Source organism: Gigantopelta aegis, chromosome 12, assembly GCF_016097555.1.
Source record: "Gigantopelta aegis isolate Gae_Host chromosome 12, Gae_host_genome, whole genome shotgun sequence".
NCBI lineage: Eukaryota > Metazoa > Mollusca > Gastropoda > Neomphalida > Peltospiridae > Gigantopelta > Gigantopelta aegis.
In genome coordinates, this window is record NC_054710.1 from 583,143 (window position 1) to 603,427 (window position 20,285).

At 37.0% G+C, this 20,285-nt stretch overlaps 1 long non-coding RNA gene across 1 annotated transcript; it reads left to right on the forward strand.

The window, feature by feature from the left end:
- Positions 1 to 8,862: 8,862 nt before the first annotated feature.
- LOC121386763 lies at positions 8,863 to 12,968 on the forward strand. The gene is made up of 3 exons (XR_005959701.1): positions 8,863 to 8,931; positions 10,607 to 10,723; positions 11,662 to 12,968. It is a non-coding gene; the product is annotated as an uncharacterized LOC121386763 (long non-coding RNA).
- The last annotated feature ends 7,317 nt before the right edge of the window (positions 12,969 to 20,285 follow it).

The following is a 20,285-nucleotide window of genomic DNA, read 5'->3' on the forward strand; positions in this document are numbered from 1 at the left end:
ACCTGTGTGTGACCTGAATTGGAACGTCTTCTGTGATCTCCAATTCTTTTTAATAAAAACTTTTAACACATCTTCTGTGTTTTCCTCTTGGCCATGGTCTACGATCCCAGAGAAGAGTAAGTTGAATATTTCGTCGTTTAGGTGGCGGTTTTCATCTTGCAAGTCGAAGAGGCACCGATACATGCCATGCATATCGTCGTTTACTACATTTATGGTCTTGTTTGCGTCGCTCAAAGATCGTTTCAGCTGACTGTTATATTTGTTTAGCTTATCAAAAGTATTGCTGATGAATTCACAACTGTTTTCAACTTTATTTATGCGTTCAGTTGCGGTATCACGATTTGTGCAAAGATTCAGCTGCGAGTACTCGATGGTACTGATTTTAGTTTCAATTGTTTGCAATCGTTCAGTTCGTTTATATATTTCTGCAGTAGTCAGAGTGAGTTGCGCCGTTTGATCGTATAGGCCGGTTATCCACTGGAGATGTGCGGTTGGTACTGGGTATGCGTTTACACTTTGTGCATTGATTGGCTATTCTTCTTGTGATGAATGCACATATCTCAGCTTGTTTACAGACTCAAAAGTCATTCGCAAATATATTAGATTAATATACGATTCATTTTCACAATATATAATGCTCTTCTATCATAGACTTACAAATCACAATCTTCTTAGCTGCGTTTCTGGTACTTTCACGTCTCAAAAGAAAGTTATATTTTGAAAAAATTGTCGGAGCTCCTGTGAAAGACGTCCACCATTTTCAGACATGCGCAAGTGGGTTATTCTTATATTTCCCTCTCACTAGTTAATAACCAAAACTAGCCGCTATCTTTATCGGATTAACTTCTGATTCTTAACTTTCTCAGGCTTATCTAGCAGATTAATCCACAGGTAATGGTTACCGAATTCACATAAGAGTTCTGCTAAACAAACAACAATATCACACAAATAATACATCAACGACCTAAGAGATGAGAAAGCATAGTTACCAGGTCCAGCGGTGAGGTTTGGTCTGTCAAGAATATATCTCTTGAGGACCGGCATCACAAAAACAAGACAAAGCAAAACGTAGCCAGTACCCCTATCGTGGTGGCTGTGGGTGTCGGGCTCCCTTTCAAAATTACTGCCAAACCTTAGCTTAGTAACTGGTTTAACGTGTCCATATACCACCAGGGTTTCGAACACGCCTATCCCGAGTCCGGCCTCCAATAGCATCGGGGGGTCTGACTCGGGACAAGAATAATCTAACAAATACGGTCAATTTTAAAATTTTGAATAACACAAAAAGTATAAAAAAGAGGAAAATTGGGGTCAATAAATTTTGGCTGCGCCGTTAAAGAAAAATATTAACATTCCTAACCTATATAAATTATTAATATAATATATTTTCGGTGCAAATTTAGATGGGCAGGTCTAAAATTAATAATAATTATTAAACAGTATTCATTAAGCCCATGAGAGGTTAGGAAGAAAGGTTGGGCAGTTGGCACAAGCATACAGGAAAGTAACACGTCAAAGTTAAATAGAATTTAAATAAAATAAAACAAAAGTTACAAGCGAAAAATATAAATAATTGACTGCTAGGCCGAATATTTATATAATTTGAAGCATTTTAGGACAGTCCAAATATAAATAAGAGAAAGAAGAAAGGATCGGACTATTTAATAAATTCAACATAAAATTTTGAACGAAGGTCTAAAAGTTTAAAATCCGATCTATATGTCTACGTGAGTGGCCTCGTTAAGGCCGTTTAGAGGGGAAGGTAAGTTGGAGGTGGGCGGAATTTGCAATACAATTTAGAAAAAGGTCAAATACCTAAAACCAAAAATGGAGAATAATCTTCATGTCTGGAAAAAGGTCCAATAAAATAAAATAAAATTGGAGTGCACGGCCGAAACGTTTTCTGGTGATTTGGGCAATTTAGACGGGCTGTCAAAATAAAGTGTGTTGGACTATTTATAAAAAAACAACAACAACAGTTTTAGAACTGGAGCCAAAAAGTTTAAAGTCCAACTAAGCCCTAAATTCGGAGGATCGGTTGTTGGAAAGGTCGCCGTCTATGGTGTCCCTATGAAGTTCGTGACGTTGAGGTTTGGGGTGTACTGCCGGTAGACAGAGGCCGCTGCTGTCCTGTTGATGGCTTCATAATTTTTCCCCGAAATGATTTTTAAAATCCGATGAATCGTCGGCTTGTCCATGTTGGATAGCAGCAGGCCCTGATGGTAGACGCCTGACCGTCGGACGGTAACACACAAAGCTGGTGAACCTCTGCACGGTTAGATGGAAGCGGCTAGTAAAACTCGTGCTTCGGAACGATGAAGAGCTGCCTGACGTCCTCTTTGTTGCACTTGACAAGCCGTTGGTGGCGCTGATAAAGTTTGCCTGCCTAATGTGACCACTGTTCAGTTTGCCTCACGTCGGGTTGCGGTGGTCGACTAAGAGAAGGGTGTGGGTTGTCTTGTTGCTCGCTCTGTTGAGCGGTTGTCTTCCTCTTCGCAACGGCGACTGATCAGGCCTGCGACTCGACATGGGCCTTCTGTGGTGCCGGTGGCGTCACTGGAGTCGCGAAGTTCGGAGAGAGTGGAGGGCCCCGGAACTGCTCTTTGCACATTGCTGTGTTTAGATATGATCCTGGCGTCTCTGGTAGATGGACTATGGCAGGCTGAGCAGGCTCTGCCCGCTTCGTTGACTTGTCTGGTCGGGCTGGGGGCGGTGGAAAAAACCCATTTAGTAAGGTCAACGCGAGCGCGGACCAAATAGCAGACACTTCGCAAACTTGAAGTACACCGAGTGAGAGCCGTGCTCTGATTGGCTGAATTTCGATTCCTCGGTGAAGCCTGTATTTTACCTAAGTCTACAAAGAGTAACTGCATCCAAAACATGTCCGGACTCTAAAATTTAACCCAAAATAGTTAAGACTGCTCAGCCAAAAGGTTTTTAAGGTGATTTTGAGCAATTGAACGGGCGCCAAAGTAAAATGCGTTAGACTACTTATAAAAAAATAAACATAAGAATTTTGAACTGCTTCCAAAACGTTTAAAGTCTAACTAGCCCAAAAAAAGAGGTTGTTACCTGTCCTAGGAAAGGTTGTTTGCGGGGATGTCGTCACAGAGAGGTGATGAATAGGGACGAGTCCAGATGGTTGAGGGCGTACCGGTTTGCGGACTTGGCGATGCTCTCGGTGATTGGACGGTAATCTTCCCCGGCAACGGTCTTGATGACGCGGTGGATGGTTGGGTTGTCCATTTCATCGAGAAGCATCCCTTGGTTGAAAAGTCCCTTCCGGCGGACGGTAAGGCAGATCCCTCGCCCATCGTTTATCGTGATTCTACGCACCGAGAACTCTCCTTCGGTTCGTGGCAGAGGTTGGTACGACTCCGGGCTCGGTTCACAAAGGAGCTGACGGACATCCCCAATGTTGGTCTTCACCAGCCTCGCGTAGCGTGTTGGTAGTTGCCGGCCTGCAGTGACCAAGGTTGTTCAGAGGGCTGGTCATTCGCTGGAGATGAAGTAGGTGGGGGCGGTTGTGTCGGCGGACTTGGCTTGGCTGGTTGGTCGCCTGGTGACACAATCGCCTTTCGTTTTCCAACGACCACAAGACGGGCCTGGGACTCTACAGCGCCACTCTTCCTGGGTGGGGGTGGCATCGCTGGAATCCCGGGGGTTGAAGTAGTCGGAGTTGTGGGTGGCGATTCCATCAGGGCCTGGTTAAAGACCGTGTCCGCCACTGGCGAGTCGTCAACTGGATCCTGCAGAGCTGGAACAGCTGGCCTCACTGGTGTTGACTTGGGCTTGGGGGGTACAACGGGAAAAGTCGCCGCCGGTAGTTGAGCTACCGGTTTTGACCTCCCCCGGTCCGCCCCTGGCGCGTCCGTCTTCCTCCTCCTTCTCCTCCTAGGTGGTTTCTTTACTGGGTCACCGTACACCAAGGTCACGGTTGCCCGTGACCCGGTGTATGCGACGCGGTACTCCAACAACACTCCATACGTTGTTATGAGTCCCCCCAGGTGGGGGGGGGGGGGGGTTTAACTCCAGAGAGCATGAACATAGGTCCTGCTTCATCTTAAACAAAATTGGAATGGTTTGTTTAGATGCAGTCCTGTAAGTGCGTTTTTGGTTTATATTAAGTAATGTCGTTACTATTATATGGTTGTTTTGTATTAATTATTTATTTAATTAATTAATTATGTGGTTTATTTTTAGTTCTAAACATGTATGATCCGTTGTTATGCAGTTGTATACTTAAACGTGTTTGATGTATATTGAGTCCTGTTGATATTCAAGGATTCATTGCATTCTATAGTTATATTGGTGGCGTATATTCTGTAATTATATGATTGGTTTATATATTGTTAACTCCTACAATAATATATTGTTGGTAAATATTTAATTATATAATTATATGATTGGTTGCTATTAATTTTGATAATTATGGGCTTGGTTGATATTCAGACCTTAATTATATATGTTGTTGATATTGCCTTTTATATGTCTGATTTGTATAGAATTCTATAATATTTTATGTTTATAGTAAATTCTATAATTATATGTTTGATTTATATCTAGGTTGGTAAAACAGTTTTAAAAAACATATTGATTAATATTGAGTTCAGTAATATGTTTGGTTTCTATTACATTTTATAATTACAATGTATATGTTTGGTTTATATCGAGTTCTGTAAGATATTTGTTTTAATTTTCATTTCTATAAATATATGTTGGGTGTATATTCTGTTCTATAATTATATGTTTGGTTTTATACTCATTTCTATCACTAAATGTTTGGTTTACATTCAGTTCTACAATTATATGTGTGTTTTGTATTCAGTTCTATAATTAAATGTTTGGTTTATGTTCTGTCCGATAATTATATGTGTGGTTTAGAGTTATATCTTTAATTATATGTTTAGTTTATATTAATTTGTAAATGTTTGTATTATATTTAGTCCCAGTTTGCCGAACACAGACAGACAGTTTGCTAGGAACTGGTATTGGTATTGGCGTAGGAATAAGTGTGTTAACAGGCCTTATCGTCGGCGCACTGATATTCGTCTTCTTGCGCATCACAAAAGGTTTGATTTACCCCAAAAATAAACAACTAACCACTAAGCTACTGAACTGGTAACTGAGGTGGTGAGTTCAGAATAGCGTGCTTGAAACTTGATTGGACATAAGTATGAACAAATATATAAATCAAATCAATAAATTCCTCTTCGAATTTAATTTTAAACTGTCTTACTATAATCTACTATTATTTGTTTTGATATTAATGGGGGTTTTTAAATTATTATTATTATTATAATTATTATTATTATTATTATTATTATTATTATTATATTTTATTATTATTATAATTATATTTTATTATTGGTATTATATTATATTTATTATTATTATTATTATTATTATTATTATTATTATTATTATTTATTATTATTACTACTACTATTATGATGATTTTGATTTTGATTATTATTATTATTATTATTATTATTATTATTATCGCCTTTCTATCCTCACCATCCCCTCTTGTACTCTACTTGGAAGTAGATATTAGCGTTTAGCAAATTTTACGTTGTGACTATCTAAATCATAGAAGCTATTTATATATATTTTTTATATGTATGTGCTGTCACAGATAACACGATTCACAACCAACATAATTTACATCAGAAAACGTAAATCAAAATGTTTTTGTATTAACTTCAAAGTTGCCTAAACTAAATGTCGCTTTGTAAGAGCAGTTTGGTGTTTATAATTCAACAATCCATTAGAACAATTGCTCTATAGCAGTAAATAAAGTCATAACACTCGTATGTTTTAAAAACAAGTGCTTTAACAATGTCAGGGTCGTTAGTTGTCTCCGTGTATTTGTTCTGTATTTGCCTACCATATTACTGTTAGTTAACAATTCTTCAAACGACCATACAATTTAAACTATATTGAATATGGATAATGGAAAAAAATGGTGCTTATATATGTTTCTGCTTTTATGGAATGAAATGTTGTTTTCAACATGCCAAAACATCACTCTCATGCATATATATATATATTGTTTTAAACAAGCAACCTATTTTGGGTTTTTTCTTCAGTAATCTCTCTAAGTATTGGTATAGTTTCTTTTGGACGTAAGCATATGAAGAATAGACATTTAAAATTAAATTATTGTTGAATTATGAAACTGTTCACGTATTTGTTGAACGTAGAAATCATTTGTTGTGGAAGATAGAACTCTTTCCTGAGTAATGTCACATTAATTACATTTTATAAGGAAATTATTTATAGTTTATTTCTGAAAAACGAAAATACAAAAACTCAAAGTTCTACAAAACAAACTCAGTATAAAGAATAGGAACAACTTTACTGCGTTTTCCAATTTTCGAACAAATACTAATATCTGCAGTTTTACTTTCGCTGATTTCCCGAGACAGCAAACCCATCGATGTACGTCTGAAAAATAGGAAAACACAGTAGGCTTAATCCTTTGGGTATTTTAAAGAGATTACACTTTCGGCTCTCTGTTTTCATTGTAGAAATGTCTTTTAAACAGAATAAATAGAACTTTGTTTTTTGATGTCAATTAGTCAGGTCATGACACTGCGTTTATTGACATGCAAGTAAACTTCCTGTGGTGACACCCAAGAATTGACGTATACATTTATAATTTGTACATTTCAAAACACAAATTACATTTGTTGGTGAGCAAGTCATTTTGCTCTTCATACGAAATTCCTTTGTATTTGTATTAAATGTTGAACGTTCTAGTACGTTTTCACACCACACTGTGGGACTTTTCATTTTGTAACACTGGCGGCTGTGTCTTGTTCTGAATTTAGCACACTATCTATAATATTACTAAGTCGATGCGTAGGACTTGCTGGTTCAGCGATAATTAGCTTAAATTTTAAGTCTGGATGGTTGGGACATGCTATATATTCCGACTTTTGATCTAGTATTGCTTGTTTAATTTCATCTGATTTGTGTATATTTGGTAGGCCATAAACGTTGCTTATTTTATAGTCGAACTCTGTTCTGTATTTTTCTTCCTAATTTATTAGACTCGTTATGCCTAAATTAATTAATTGTTTGAGATTTAATATTATTTTGGCGTCAGTATTCTTTGGAATATGTTTATATGTGTCTGAATCATTGACAATATTTTCAATTCTTTCTTTATAAACATCAGGGTCCATTACAATTACTGGTCCTCCTTTGTCAGCTTCTTTAAAGAGACAGTCCCGAGTTTGCTGCAATTTTAAAGATGTTACCGATTAACAGAGACTTTAACGATGGTAATTACATATCAAATATATTTTTTTTGCATAAAATATTAGAGGGTGTATATTAAACGTGTTTCTGATCGTTCTAATATTTGTACTAGGTTAAATTTCATTTTTTTCCTAAAATATGGACAAAATCCAGCTTGGGTTCCTTACAAATATTAAGATGACCAGAAACACCTTGAATATGCATACAGACACTGATATTGTAAACAAGAAAATATATTTAATATGTAAGTTTAATTGTAGAAATATTTTATTAGACGGAACATCTTACAATGCAGCAAACTCAGGAATGTCCCTTTAATTACTATGGTTTTATTTGTATCGTAATTCTTTGAAAGCTTGCGTTTGTATGAAAGATTTGATTATTTTTCAGCCCTGGTTTGGCTAGAAAGGTAATCCAGAAAGATTTTTCACTTTTTGGAGGAATCACATTTGATGTGTTTTCCCCTAAATATATATCTTCCGCCCCTGGACTATCGTCATGAAAAAACAGTACTCGGTAAAACGCATTGTTCTAGAACATTCTTTTACATCACTTGCTCAATCATGTGGGTTGCATTTTTGCATTTAGGAGTTTTAAGCCTAACTTCACAATATTAATTTGATCTGCCATTAATTCAAAAGAAGATAGGTTTATTACCTTAGGTGTGGTACTTTTATTTATATATTTACATGTATATTATTATTATATATATACTAGTCACGTCACAATGTTTATTACCTTAGGTGATGTACTTATCTATATACATGTATATATATATATATATATATATATATATATATATATTATGTATGTATGTATGTATGTATGTATGTATGTATGTATGTATGTATATGTATGTATGTATGTATGTATGTATGTATATATGTATATTTCTCCCATTCCTAGCCATGCCAGACTGACCCATTCCGGCGTTGGTAATATATGACGTCATATCAATGCGAGTTGGATAGTTTTAGATCGATATTTTGTTATTAAAACATTCACTATAAAAGTTATCTTGTTAATGTGTTTCACTGTAAATGGCATCGCTGTATGTTAACATCGATTGTGAAGCGATAACAATCAATATTAAACGTTTGTTTTAAATCACAGTTTATGGATAATAAATAAATTATAACACTCACAGGAGTGCTATTCGAAATTCCATATAGAACTCCCGCTCATGCAATAATCTATATTTATTATATAACATTTAGTGAAATATCTTAAAATATCAGTGAAATAAAAGTGTTATCAATCACTCAGTGTAAAATGTGTTATCATCACTGTAGAGAATGTTATCGTTACTGTAGGAAAGCCGGAACTATTTTGCTGCTGGCATTTTAAAAATAAAGGTAAATTCCCAAAAGTTATATAATAAATATATTTAATTTATTATTTTTTTGTCAAATATGGCAAGCGCGTCTCGTGAGATATTATTGCAAACTTCACTCGATGAGAAATAAATCATATTTCACAAAAAACATGAAATATTCTCTGTGGATGTAATATTGTCTGTCTCACTCTCTCTAAACTTATCCTTTTCCTCTCTGTTGTATTGTTCTGTGTATTTATGTCTGTATTCTCATTGTAGAATATTCGTCGCTGGTAAACAGGAACCTCATTATGAATCTCCTTACACAAGTCTTAGACAAGATCACGGTCTGTATAATAATAATAATAACAACAACCACCATAATAATAATAATAATAATAATAATAATAATAATGTTAATATAATAGTAATGTAACAAATTTGTATATTTCCAATACTTTCCTGAATAATCTGATTTGTTGTCTGTCCTTTTTCTACTTATGTTTGGTTTCTTAATTTTATTCTTGGTTTCTGAACTTCTTATACTAACCTCTTCTAGCACCCTATTAGCACTTAGTAGTAAAAGAAAGAAAGACATGTTTTATTTAACGACGCACTCAACACATTTTATTTACGATTATATGGCGACAGACATATGGTTAAGAACCACACATATATTGAGAGAGGAAACCCGCTGTCGCCATTTCATGGGCTTCTCTTTTCGATTAGCAGCAAGGGATTTTTATATGCACCATCCCACAGACAGGGTAGTACTTATCACGGCCTTTGATATACCAGTCGTGGTGCACTGGCTGGAACGAGACATAGCCCAATGGCCCACCGACTGGGATTGATCCCACACCGATCGCGCATCGAGCAAGCGCTGTACCACTATGCTACGTCCCGCTCCATAATGATAGTAATATTCTGTTCAAAATAAATAGGGGATATTTCATTTTAAATATGAATAATTACTGAATGAAACAATGTAAGAAATCAAGTAAATGCACGATGTCGATCCGAATAATAATTTTAGGAAACCTGGATTGTGCGCACGGTGACTGAACACTAAGAAAATAACCCATCTTGTTTGTGATTGGAACACAAAAACACCAACTGTCTGTCACACTTTTGACAATACGCATTTGTGGTGTCTATTTTACGCTACTTCTGAGAAACCTTATGGCATGCTCATCATATGCCGATTTTAAAGACAGACATATCTTTCTGGTAAAAAATTCGAAGTTGTTTGACCAGGGTTAATACACTCAAGGACCCCTGAACGCTTTCAGAAAATGTTATGGTAGACAATGAGTGGCCAGTTCACAAAATGGCGCATCACTAACTAAAATGATGCAAATACCCTATTTTGACCGTGTATATGCCTTTTCATATGTTTGGTTAAAATCCTATATAGTTGAACTATGGACACGGTTGCTGTAGGCTGTGCTTGATAGCTGTCACCAGTGGGGCAGCATATCATAATTGATTGCAAACATATGATATCATCACTGTTTTTACAGTGATTCATGTGAGCATGCCATCACAGCTGTACCATTGAACTATACCCTGTACACATTTGGAATTTCTAAGCGAATTTCTACGGGAGGTGCAAGAGGCAGCGATCACGACTTTGCCTTTCTACTCTACCTTGTGCAGAGATACTATTTTGATATCGAAATATGGTTTGTTTCGTTAAGATTTAGTAAATTTGCAACACTGCGACGTCTTCAACGTCAGGAACGTGTCATGGCTGGGGACAAGTTGGCACCAGAGTAGTAGTAGTAGTAGTAGTACTAGTAGTAGTAGTAGTAGTGGTGGTGGTGGTGGTGGTGGTGGTGGGGGGGGGGGGTGTGGTGGCAGCGGCGGCAGCGGCAGCCGCAGCGGCAGTCGCAGTGGCAGTGGCAGTGGTAGTAGTAGTAGTAGTAGTAGTAGTAGTAGTAGTAGTATGTGAAAATTTGTTTCAGCACGGAGGTTGGGGAGTTGACATCACTGAACCCACTTCTGTTATTCTTTGTTTAGGAGGCCAACCTAACACCGGTGCCAGTGCACCTAGTACGTATACAACACTAGAGGCCAGGGTCAACGATACACCGTACAGTGGGCTCTCAGTTTATCATAATGTCAATCAGAAGACAGGTAAAAATACTATTCATTTGCCTAGCAGTCTGTGTGTCTGGTTACATCTGTTCTCTCTTTTTCTGTCTTTGTCTGACTCTTTGACTCTCTGACTCTCGCTCTCTCTCTCTCTCTCTCTCTCTCTCTCTCTCTCTCTCTCTCTCTCTCTCTCTCTCTCTCTCTCTCTCTCTCTCTCTCTCTCTCTCTCTCTCTCTCACACACACACACACAAAAGGGTGCACACTATTTTTTTGTTCATAGTTCATCTCATGAAAAATAATTTCTGCAAAATTAAATAAGTTGTATAATTTAGCAAAACTATATATCTAACTACCTTCAAAGATGCTACTTGCAGGACTGTTAACATTGTTTAACCGGTATTTACATCTGGAACAAGACTGTTACGGTTGTATGGTACCAAAGAAGAGAGTTCCGTGTCAAATTTCGAGGTGTATCGTCAACTGTTTTCGGAGTAAAAACAGCTGTGATTATTTGTGCAAACACTATTGTCCATTGACAATAAATAAATACACTTTAATGTTATACAGTTGGTATGCAATATATACCAGAGGTTGAAATGAATATAGAGTACCTCAAAAAATGGAACTGCAATTTTCAGCATAAATGAGGGTTGCTAATAAAAAAATTAATTACATTTCTTAAATAATATGTGAACCCCCATTTTCTAGCAGGTAGATTAGATGTGTGGTGCCACACTTTTTATTGATGTACATCCTGGGTGCGTTGATACTCCTGCCTATATTAGTTTTATTAGTAAGCGTTAACATTATCGGCAATAGGAATTGATTCAGTCTATTAGAATCTTAATCACCATGCCCTAAAGTCCTAAAATATGTCAGTTGGATCGTTTACTTCCGCGTATACACATACGATGATGCTATAAAATTTAATTACTTGTTTTTCAAAATACACATGGATACTATTGCATTTCATTTCAGTGCACATCTGATAGCAATGATGGCAAAATGGGATATTCATCTGTATTGTCTAATGATGGAAGCAGCTATCAACCTTCTGCCTTTTAATAAGCCTAATATATTTAAGAGACTTGGTTCTAAAATATTGTGGTACTTTTGGGTCAGACCTTATGGAATTCTACTTAAAATATTCTTTTGTTTGACAATTTGGATATTGATTGACCTAATGTCTACGTCAGGACTGTAAGTAACTCTGCATATATCTATCTATCTGTGTGTGTGTGTGTGTGTGTGTGTGTGTGTGTGTGTGTGTGTGTGTGAGCGTTTTGCATAATGTATCATAATGAATTTGTAACGATGCTTTATAGTGCGAACACGTCTCGACTCTAATAACATCTGAAAATCACTTATTTTGTCTTGAATGTCGTGAGTATATTCATATCAGTGAAGGTGCTCTGTCTGGATGTGGGCATAGGCCTACGGGCTCCCATTTTTGTAAGGGTGCAGGCTGGTTTTCCCCCGAATTAAACGTAAATACCCGAATCTGGATAACAACATTTATTCATATTAGCACTACTGCCAAACAGCTAATATAAAAAGTGTTGCAAACGAATCACTACATATTTGTAATTTTGCGAGAAGAATGATGGAATACATGATAAAAAGGTATCAGATTATCACATTGCCTCCCGAGTATTTCTATCGTTTTTGCCCGCATTTGACAGTTTTCTCCAGCACTAGGTGGAAAGGGGGGGGGGGGGGGGGCAATTTACCCACCCCCACCCCTGCCTCCTTTGTCTCCAACCCAGAGTAAATGCATCGCTAAGGTCAATGGAGAGTACTGTCCTGGGTGATGTAATGGTGATGCCATTAGAGTTACGGCTGGTAGGCACTAGGTTCGCCTCCAGGTACGGGCGACTAACCCACTGTGCAGGACAGACAACTCACATAGCTGACTCGATATGGGTAGGAGCCAACCTCCTACAAAAAATGGGAGCCCGTAGGCCTATGCTCGGGTCAATACCCTTAACTCCTGTTGTGTGCTAGAATTTCTTTATCTTAAAAAACAAAATAATAAAATAACCTTAATAACAAAAATACAATCTACAAAATATTCGAAAATCATTGTTTTAAAATATAATTTTTTTTAAAGTTGCAAATGCCATGAAAATACGTTTTAGGCTTTTAGAGATTTCACAATTACCAGGGGAACATGTCCCTAGACTCGCATACTCGCATACAAAGCTCCGGCGCTTCACGCCCTCAAGCAACTTCATGTCCAAAAGGCCCCTGAAAATATCTAGTCAACCCCCCCCCCCCCCCCCCCCCCCCCCACACACACACACACACTCGAAATGCTAGCTATGGGCCTGTGAAAATAATATCTTCAGCAATACAGGTTTTGTACAGAAACGGTTTATGATCTGTTACTATTGCATTGTTATGCCAAGCATGCCTTCCATATTATTTGGACTTTGTGTTGCATTTTTAGCAAAGTATCTTTCCAAAACACATGATTTACGAATAATAAAATTATAGACATATGTGATTAGATCCTCAATGAATATATCTGTAACTGATTTTAAATAGGGTTATCTACTTTAGGAGTTTTCTAAAAACAATATTCGTATCCATACACATTTTAAAACTAAAACGAAATTATACTATCATTTTTAACCCCCCGTTTTTGTAGTCTTGTGTTACTAAAACTCACTTTATATTTTCTGGTGTATTCTGCCAAATAAATTTTTAAAATGTGCATTCCTGTTTTTCATTATTTTCTCGTTTGGGTTTGGTAATGCTATTAATATTTAAAAACACTAATTGTTTAGAACATACTGCACCGATCCATGACAGTCCAGCGTCTTATTCACTCAGTCATGATGCACGGTCGGTTTGGGATCGATCCCCGTCGGTTGACCCAGTGGTCTATTTCTCGTCCCAGCCAATGCACGATGACTGATATAATCGTGCACCACGACTGGTATATCAAATGCCGTGATATGTGCTATCCTGTATGTGGGATGATGCATATAAAAGATCCCTTGCTATTTATGGAAAAATGTAGCGGGTTTCTTCTCTAAAACTATATGTCAAAATTACCAAATGTTTAACATCCAATAGCCGATGATTAATAAATCAATGTGATCTAGTGATGTCGTTAAACAAAAAACAAAAAACTTTTTTAATTCACTCAGCCAAAGTGGTTTCTACAAGAACAGAAACATCTTAACAGGTAATTAAGAATAATTATTACATACCCATTAAATCTTACTATATAAATACAGTCCTGAATACAAAAATGAAATATACTTTTCCGTATTCAGCTCAACTATGCCGTATTCAACGCTACTATTTATAGCACATGGTTACCGGGAATGCCCTTCGCGATATGTAAACAAAGTTTGTGCTTGATTTGTTTAAAATGCTATTTTGTGGAAAATTTTAACTGAAAACAGACGAAAACGGTGACAAATATTTACAATTTAATGAGCGCGATACCAAAACTTGAGACGGGAACACTACTAACCAACGAGCTTTTAATCCACGATAGTTAAGGTCGACGACAGTCACTTTTTGGACCCTTGTTTTGGCTTCGTACACAATTCTTATTCTTATTCAATAAATAAAACATCCCCAACCGTAATTTTGTGATATGATATATTTGACAAAAGGTACCTTTTATTTCTTTCATCTTTCAAAACTTCAAATTAATATTTTGTCCAGAATTATGAAAAAAAAGAAAAAAGTACTGACCTGTAAAGAGCGTTGTCTGCTTGTTATAGGAATTTGACAGGGGTCAAGGTTAGTAGACTAGTTTTTATTTTAATGTGGCGCAGCATTGTAATAATACAGCTAATTTTGAATTTAAATGACGTCAGTATTCCAATGACGTCACTTTGCATCTCCTTACAATAACCATAAACTGGGTACATGACATTTCCTTTTTGGAAACATTCCAATGTAAAATTGCTATTGAATTTTTTTTTTTTTTTTTTTAACATTACTAAAGCACCTGGATGTGTTTGAACAAAATCTTGTGATTAAAAAATTGTACCTTTTACGAAATATGAATTTCTAGTGAAATTACGGTAAGATATGCTATATTTATTGTGTACGAAGCCAAAACAAGGGTGCGAAAAGTGACTGTCGTTGACTTTAAACAATGCCGTCGCATGCACCGTCTCCTCACGTAGAAAATTTGAATGAACTGTCAACCGGATTATTCAGTGGAGCGATGATTTATGGAGGCACATTTAATATAAACTTAAACTTTTCAGCAACGAATAATTCCATGAACATCAATCAAAGAAAACACATCGATGACGACTCGGACACTGAGTGAACAATTCTTGACATTATTCTTCGTTGATAAAACTGGCACGCTGAAGGTTTTCTGACGTATTACGAAAAAATTAAATATTATATTGTTCGTGAATTTTAGCTATTACATTGTCTTTAAAAGGCATTTCAAACAATATAATTAAAATTATAGGTAACTTTTCACTCGTTCTTTCTTATTTCTGTTTATTGTTTAAATAGAACTATATTCCTATGTGTAATAATTGGTGGTTCTTCGGTCCGCGTAGTAACACAGCTGACCTCGTTGTGTAAATTTAGAAATCCCCGTCATTAGCGAGCAGTGTTACAATTTTTGAATTATTATTTGGAAAAAAATTCCAATTTAGGGTATGTAATAAATACAAAACTACATATATGTGGTTTTCTGATTTCCTACCGGAAATACACGAGTGGAATACAGAAATCAGAAAACCACATATACGTAGTTTTGTCTATGTACTTTCAAAACTTAAGTTCGAAATTAATGTAACAGTCTAGTGTTTATATCCAACATCTTTTAAATTGCACCGGAGTTAATGACGCACTCGGGGACTAATGGTCCACCGGCACAAACGTCGACCCAGTAAATGTAATATTTTTAGTGTCAATTGGCAAGCTTCGAACCAATTTCCATGGAATTTGACAGTCCAACGTATTATCCACTCGGTCAACGTGGCTGCACTCTAGGTCCATTTGGTGTGTTAACTTTTTTTAATTACTAAGCCCTAAAACAGTTTATTTTCTCACTGACCATAATTTGATTAACGTTTGCATTTCTAACATGACTGGGAATTTAAAGGGACATTCCTGAGTTTGTTTCAGTGTAACACACAATACCGTGTATTAGTCTGATATCCCCCTTATGTACGAGTATCTTACTTTAATTAAGCCAATTTGATCATTATCGTTTGCATTTCCACTAGTTTATGGTGTTAACTGAGTTCACAGATACGTTCTAACATGACTGGGAATTTAAAGAGACATTCCCGAGTTTGCTGCATTGTAAGATGTTTCCAAATTATAAGATATTTCTACGATTAAACTTACATATCAAATATTTTCTTGTTTAGAATATCAGTGTCTGTATATTCAATATGTTTCTGGTCGTCTTAATATTTGTAAGAAGGCCAAACTAGATTTTGTCTGCAAAAAATTTCGTACGTACGAAAAAAGAAAAATGTAGGAAATAAAATTAAATTTTACCTAGTACAAATATTAGAACGATCAGAAACACATTTACTATACAGCCACTAATATTTTTGTGCAGAAATATTTATTTGATATGTAATTACAATCGTTAAAAAGTCTCTGTTAGTCGATAACATCTTATACATTGCAGCAAACTCAGGACTGTCCCTTTAACTAAGTTCACAGATACGTTCTAACATGACTGGGAATTTAATATCAAGTAGTTTAACCTACGTTACCCGCCATTCTAGTTTCCATCTGATATGGTGACAAAGACCCTTAGAAAGCGTTTTACTGCCTATCCAGAGAGCGCTTGATTTTGAATAATTTATTTCTAAGAGTGAAATATGGGCATAGTCATCTAGAACTATTATTGTACTAAGAAGAGACTCAGAAGAATGGAGCTCTTATCATCCTCATATTAAGATATTAAATATTCTTCTCCATCTATACATTTAATTGATTTATAATTTCAAACACGAATTGACATAATTTCAGCGCATATAATAAAAATATAGGTCGACAGTGGATCTCCTTATCTACATCTCATTTCTAAATGAAATAGTTCAGACAAAAAAAAAAAAAAAAGACAGCAAAAAAGAAACAAACAAACAAACAAAACAACAACAACGACAACAAAAAACAAAACCAAAAAAAAAACCCAAAAAACCCCACACAACATTTTCATTACACGAGATAAAAAATGAGTATATATCGTTTTGATCCAATCTTTTAAAGTTTTAAAGTTAAAATATGTCTAGTGCTTTATTTATAAAAGACCATGATACTGAATCAAATGGTGTTTTTTTCTTCTAAATCCACTAATAACAGCAATCCCGGTATGTTATGTGTTTCAGTGTAATACACAATACCGTGTATTAGTCTTATATTTCCCCTTATGTACGAGTATCTTACTTTAATTAAGCCAGTTTGATCTGTAGTTATTATTTTGTCTAGTACTTCCTTTATTCTGTTCGCTATACAACAATGTCAAAGGTCTCCAGGTTTAAAAAAAAATCCTTTGGTTTATTTTATTTTGGGACTGACTGACTGAATGAATGAACGAATGAATGAATGAATGAATGTTTAACGACACCCCAGCACAAAAATACACATCGGCTATTGGGTGTCACAAAAGGTAAGTATATGAAACTATTATTTTAGGATGCAAGTAATTATGACTGATTTTTGGAATGAGACATTTCTTTTACAGGAAGCTATAATTAATAGTATAACTATTAAATGTCCAATGTCGATGAAAAAAAAAGAGAAAAAAAGAAGACAATTGTGCGGAAGACAAAATAATATAATTCTGTGTACCGACACCACTAGAGCACAATGATTAATTAATCATCGGCTATTGGATGTCAAACATTTGGTAATCCTAATGCAGCAAGGGATCTTTTATATGCGCTTTCCCACAGACAGGAAAGCACATACCACGGCTTTAACCAGTTGTGGTACATTGGTTGGAACGAGCAAAAAACCAACAATCAGTCAGATGATAATAGAGTGCCATAAAATCTTAAATAAAGTGCGTGTCCTTGGGAGTACTATCCACGACTGAGAGTGATGGCACCGCTAACTTTAATGACTAGTTGTAAAGTCACATACACCGATTACCAGCTTCTGAAACGTAATGGTTAAACCATTAAAATACTCACACAACACACACAGACAATACCAGCACCCAATACAACATATACACAACACACACAGACAATACCAGCACACAATACAACATATACACAACACACACAGACAATACCAGCACACAATACAACACACACACACACACACACACACACACACACACACACACACACACACACAATACCAGCACCCAATACAACATATACACAACAAACACAGACAATACCAGCACACAATACAACACACACACACACACACACACACACACACACACACACACACACACACACACACACAGACAATACCAGCACACAATACAACACATACACAACACACACATACAATACCAGCACACAATACAACACACACGCACACGCACACGCACACGCACACACACACACACAGACAATACCAGCACACAATACAACATATACACACACACACACAGACAATACCAGCACACAATACAACACACACACACACACACACACACACACACACACACACACACAGACAATACCAGAACAATACAACATATACACAACACACACAGACAATACCAGCACACAGTACAACACACACGCACACACACAGACAATACCAGCACACAATACAACATATACACAACACACACAGACAATACCAGCACACAATACAACACACACACACACACACACACACACAGACAATACCAGCACACAATACAACATATACACAACACACACAGACAATACCAGCACACAATACAACACACACACACACAGACAATACCAGCACACAATACAACATATACACAACACACACAGACAATACCAGCACACAATACAACACACACACAACACACATAGACAATACCAGCACACAATACAACACACACACACACACACAGACAATACCAGCACACAATACAACATATACACAACACACACAGACAATACCAGCACACAATACAACACACACACACACACACACACACACACACACACACAGACAATACCAGCACACAATACAACATATACACAACACACACAGACAATACCAGCACACAATACAACACACACACACACACACACACACACACACAGACAATACCAGCACACAATACAACATATACACAACACACACAGACAATACCAGCACACAATACAACACACACACACACAGACAATACCAGCACACAATACAACATATACACAACACACACAGACAATACCAGCACACAGTACAACACACACACACACACACGCGCGTGCGCGCGCATGCACACACACACACACACACACACACACACACACACACACATATATACACACGCACACGCACACACACAACACACGCACACGCACACCTGGCGGATACGAAGTAGAATATATCTTTGTATTTAGTATCTGGGGGCGGGACGTAGCCCAGTTGTAAAGAGCTTGGCTGATGCGCTGTCGCCCTAGGATCGATCCCCGACGGTGAGCCCACTGGGCTGTTTTTCGTTCCAGACAGTGCACCACGACTGGTATACCAAAAGTCGTGGTATATGCTATCCTGTCAGTAGAATGGTTCATATAAAAGATCCCTAGCTATTAAGGGAACAATTGTGTGGGTTTCCTTTCTATATGTCAGAATTACCAAATGTTTGACATCCAATAGCCGATAATTTCTAAATCTTGTGGTGTTGTTAAACACGTGTCTGTGCGGGTGCAGTGGTGCGACGGCAGTTAACTTATATATGACTTTAACAGCACAAAATTCAAGTTGCAACGATATGTACTATCAAATCATCGAACGACCACCAGAGAGGTGTTAAAATTCCACAAAGACTGAGTCATTGTGTGATGGCCTCGGCCAGCTCCTCCGTCCAGGACAGGAATGGTGGGATGGGTAGGAGGGGGGACCGCCTGCACTGACAGGTGCAAGGGAACACTAGCAGTCCGACCGTAGCCGGTATGGTGCTATGGAATTTGGAATGTCCCGTGGCCGCAGGATTAAGCCAAAGAGAATGGGTGCGCATTTTTGATGAAGGAATTTAGGCGCAATTTTGAACAGAACAGAACAGAACTTTATTCAACTGAGATCACCAAACGGTGATGCATTGAAGTGGTTTACAAACATATTATACAGATTTGAACGGTCGATGTAAATGGAAAGGTAGAGAGCCGTATACGTATAGGTTTGGAATTTAGTAGGCCGAGGGTAGCTCGTTAATTGGACCTATGTGACTGTGCAAGTGGTATATAGCCACTTATATAACAGCGAAATGAAGTGGTGCTCTGGACAACTAATAAATGTCGTGGTCAACGTATCTGGATTTTTTTTTTGTGCATGAAAGTTACAAAGCGAATACACTTCTTAAAAACAGGGGCGGATCCAAGAAACTATTTTGCGGGGGGTAGGGAGGGGGACAAACAAGAAAATGGCACATAGAACAACTCGTCAAAAAGCCTTCTTAATTAAAAAAAGGGGAAAAAAGG